Source organism: Engraulis encrasicolus, chromosome 8 (genome assembly GCF_034702125.1).
Source record: "Engraulis encrasicolus isolate BLACKSEA-1 chromosome 8, IST_EnEncr_1.0, whole genome shotgun sequence".
Lineage (NCBI taxonomy): Eukaryota > Metazoa > Chordata > Actinopteri > Clupeiformes > Engraulidae > Engraulis > Engraulis encrasicolus.
Window position 1 is genome coordinate 1,756,744 of NC_085864.1, and position 4,984 is coordinate 1,761,727.

Genomic DNA, 4,984 nt, shown 5'->3' on the forward strand with positions numbered 1-4,984 from the left:
TTGATATAGGTACTGCTGTACAAATCTCCTCAATGATGAAAAGGGCCCCAAGTCCCTCTTTGCGTAGAGACCCTAAAATTCGGTCATGGGGAAATATGCCAATCGGCGGTGTGTGTGTGTGTGTGTGTGTGTGTGTGTGTGTGTGTGTGTGTGTGTGTGTGTGTACGTGTTGGGTGTTTGGGGGGGCTATGGGTATTGCGTAGGCAGGAAAGCCGAGAGGGGAGGACAAAGGGGTCAGCAGGCCCAGGCCCAGGGAGAGAGAGGGCTCCGAATTGGGTCCTTATTACCTAATTGCTTTGTCCCCGGCCTGGCCAAACCTGTCGGCGGCCCTGTTTGTAGTAGGGCTATGGGTATTGCCAGGGTGGCCTGTTTTGTGTCGACCTCATGCTTGGAGATAAGAATTCAAAACAGGCCCTGCCCTCTCAACGAACGCTCCACTCCACTCCACTCCAGTGCCGCTATCTCAGGCCTGGACAGCACAGCAGTGAGGCCACTTGGCTGGCTGGGACAGGATAGGAAAGGAGTCCACTCGCCACCTAGTGGAAACACCTGGAAGTACAGCTGAGTGGACAATCCATGATGGTCGCTTTGCCTTGTATTATCATTCATCACCCTAAGTCCCACTCCCAGGTTTAGAAAGTAAAAATCCTTCAATGAATAACAACTAACAGCTCTTAAACAGCATATTGTAATGACGGGTAGGGAGAAGTCACCTGCAGGATATATTTACTTTGTTGACACTTGATGGTGAGCTGGTGTTTTGAGTATGTCGTAGACCTACATTTACAACTTTGGTTATACAGAAGATCATTTTATTTGAGTGATAACTTTGCAGTGCTGATTTAACAGTATTATATAGTAGGATATTGTTGACAGTGTGTTGATACAATCATTCCTGAATACAGTATGTATTTTCATTGTTATATTACATCAAGTAGGCTACAATATATCGCTATAGGGCGATGTACCATAACTCAACTGATACCTTTCACCATAAATAACAACAATCATGGAACATATTAAATATTAGCCCTAAAGTGAGAACAAGGTATTTGAAGTTTGTATCAATGAAAAATGTATGTATGTATGTATGTATGTACGTATGTACGTATGTATGTATGTATGTATGTATGTATGTATGTATGTATGTATGTATGTATGTATGTATGTATGTATGTATGTATGTAATGTAATGTAGACCTGTGTATTGGCATGCTTTTGTGCTAGTTTGTTGAGTTGTGGCAACAGGGGAGTAGATAGCATTTCAGACATTATAAGCTTTCACGATATGATTATTTTATGTAATTGTTATTCACTGATGTATAGAAAGAGAGTGAATTGTACACTCAGAATGTACATCACACATGTAGGACCTGTTCTCTGTTCTGGTTGCATGTCTTTGGGCTTCTGCATGCCATAATTCATGCAAGCCGAACCAGAAACCACTGCAGTTTATATAGTAAGTTACTGACACCTTCCCAGTCCAAGCTATTAGCCGTCTATGCAAACAATGCTGTTGGCCCAGTAGAAATGTGAAACCACAGCATTCTGGGAAGCGTAAACGACGACACGTTGGAGGCCATTGTCCCCAGGTAAATCTGGTGTGAGTTTGATTGATTTATGGCGTCAATGGGTTCACCAGGTTGTTGGTTTCTGTATGTGTTTTTCTTATAGACGTAAGCTGGCTTTTCTTGTCTTGTCTTGGTAGGCATGGCAACCCATGAATAGCCTACACCTGCCCAGTGAAAAAATGCATTGTCAATTCAACACTTAGCGAGTATTCTGACCAAATTCTTGGAGATGTAAAATGGACTATAGGTGATAAATTAACACTGTAGTTTTTACTGTGTAAGCCAGGCAGCAATAAAAGCACAGGAGGTCCTCTTCGAGTTGTACAAAGTTAAAAATAGACATTTAACAGAGTGCCTGTCTAGCCTTGAGGAGGGCATTTAAGGCTGACATGTAGCCCAATAAACATCTTTTTACTGTAAATAGCACACCGAACTGAAATTGGATTAAAGGGAAAAAGACCCAGGCCACTGTGCACTTCAATCAGTCTCAAAGCGTATACTTGTATACACATGCTTGACACTATCTTAAACACATTTGTTTATCTTTGTGTCATCAGACCACAGGGCATGGTTCCAGGAATTCGTATCCATAACTATTTGTCTCTGATGAGTCCATGATAAACAAATTTGCTTTAGATTGTGTCAAGCATGTGTGGTTTCCTCTCTATGGAATTTTAACAGGTGTTCTCAATTTTGCACCACCATCATTTTACAAAAATGGGAAAATATGTCAGATAGGTTTCATATTATTAACGTTACTTTTCTGTTGTAAGATCAACAGATGTTGAATTAAACTTACTCTATGTTCATTTTGGAAATACCATTTTGGAAATACCATTTTGGAAATAAAGTAAGACCCGCACATCTCCAAATATAAAAGGGAAACAAGACATTTGTTCAAGAGAAAATAATGTAATGGCAGGACATAGACATTGCTTTTGACAAAGAAGAGCAGAGAGAGAGAGAGAGAGAGAGTGTGTGTGTGTGTGTGTGTGTGTGTGCGCGCGTGTGTGTGTGCGTGTGCATGTGAGTGCGTGCGTGTGCATGTGAGTGCGTGCGTGCCTGCATGCGTGCACTGTATGTCTGTGCACTCAAAAAGATTAGGGACGAAGTACACTGGTGGCACAAGCTGATAGGCTACCTCTTAATGGTGCCTCCCTACAAACAACAAACAGTTGAAGAGCTTTATCTGCCTCCTAAACACATTACAAGGAGAAGGGCACAGACATTAGTTTGAATATGGTGATGTACACGGCAGGTCTCTGCCTCTGTACATCCTGCCGGCGGGGGGGGGAGTGGGGAGGGTTACACTGGGGGGAGGGGGGTGTAGACGAGGTGTGTGTGTGTGTGTGTGCGTGTGCATGTCTGTTTGTGTGTGTGTGTGTGTGTGTGTGTGTGTGTGTGTGTGTGTGTGTGTGTGTGTGTGTGTGTGTGTGTGTGTGTGTATGTGATTGAGTTTGTGTGTGCGTGCCTATATGTGCATGCGTGTGTGTGTGAGTGCGTGCATGTGCACACGTGCCCTACACGTCCGTCTGGATGGAAATGAGATACTGGGGGTTCACTTAATGTGATTGTGATGTTAGATTGCACCTGAGGAGGAACACGTAGGCAGCAGGGCACACATGATTCATGTTTTGGCCAAGGGGCACCAGGCATTAAACATGGGCTCACACCAGGCATTTAGCATGGGCTCAGCTGGGCATTGACACAGAGGGGGGGGGGCATCTTGCACCTGGGAACCTGAGGACCCGATGAGTTGCGTATAGGCCTACTGTATGTTCCTCCCATATCCCTCTGGATGGGAATGATGGACTACAGGGCAGGACAGTGTGCACTGTCAAGTTAATGTAGCATCGGCACAATTGACACTGGGTTGATGTTATCTGATTTTACCATTCTGAATTCAAAGAACAAAACAGTGATTTACTGCAATTGCTATCAAGTAGTGGCACAATAAAAAAAACATGTCGTTTTTGATTACATAGGTAGCAGACAGGTCCCTTGTTTTGGCCGAGAGGCATCAGGCATTTAACATGGGCTCAGGTGCCGGCATATTGCATAAAGGGGGAGGCAGTTTGGAGTTACATCTGCATTTGTTTTACGAATGGCCATCCTGCCCCTGATGACCTGCTGATGCAGTTATCTTCTTATGCAATATGTTGCTACATCCCTCCAACTGGGAATGATAAGAAGGATAAGAGGTTGGGACAGCGCGCACAGTCATGTTAAGGTAGCATCAACACAATTGGAAGAACAAAACATTTTCAGAAATGTCGAGTTTTTTTACATCACCTCTCAGTTAATAGCAGTGATTTTGACTTGACATTTCTGAAAATGTAGGCAGCAGACAGCTTCCTTGTAGTAATTCCAGTGCGCCTGTGAGCGGCAGCAAGTTGAGTAGCTCCGTGTTTTGTCTCTGTGTTTTCTTCTTATGGTTAATATACGTATGTAATGTCTTGTGTGTAATGTCTCCTGTATTTATGTAGGCTATATGTATGCTACTTGACACCTTAATTTCCCCCTGGGATCAATACATGATACTATACTCTACTCTTGTTTTGGACAAATGGCACCAGACAATCAACATGGGTTCAGGTGTAGAGGGGAGTAACTATTGATCCCCAGAGGAAATAAAGGAAGGTGCAACATGCGGAAACAGAGAGCTGTTATATCTACATCTGCATTAAAATTTTGCTTTATGAATGGGCATCTTGCACCTGGTGACCTGATGATGCTGTTACCTTCTTATGCTGTGTTTTTTATATGACTGCATGATGGACAGGAGAGGAGGATGGTGCATCTGAGCGCTAAGGAGGCCATTAGGACTGTCATTTCTATGTTTGAAAAGCCCCCTTCAAATTGCCATAAAAGCCATTTAAATGTAAATTTCATTCATCTTTTTTTTTACTTTAAGGTGCATGGTGACAATCGGAACAGGGTTGATGTTTCCAACTTGAAACAACAAAACAGTGATTCAGTATTTAACAAGGAGCACAACGAAAACAGTAGCCTGCAAGAGCATGCATTATTATTCACAACAACAGCCACAGTAACAGAGATGACACCAGAAATAGCATTCTTTGAGTCACATTAGATGCAAGGCACAGTAGACATGAGAAAGAAAGAGTCAGAAAATAGAGCCTATAGCTTATTGACCAAACAGGATATGCTTTCACAAGCCCCACTGGCAAGCTCATTAGCCTGGAAAAATGATCTGTCAGCTATGTTGCTGTTATGTTACTGGACGGCTGAGTCTTTGTGTTAACGGACAAGGCTGGTCAATTACTCAATACTAGCGTAGCAGCTTCTGTTCATAAATAATTAGGCCTACCATACAGTAGCAGGTGAAACCAGTTCAGTCAGTGACATTACAGTTGCTTTGTTTCCCACTGACAGTAATAGCCATATTTATA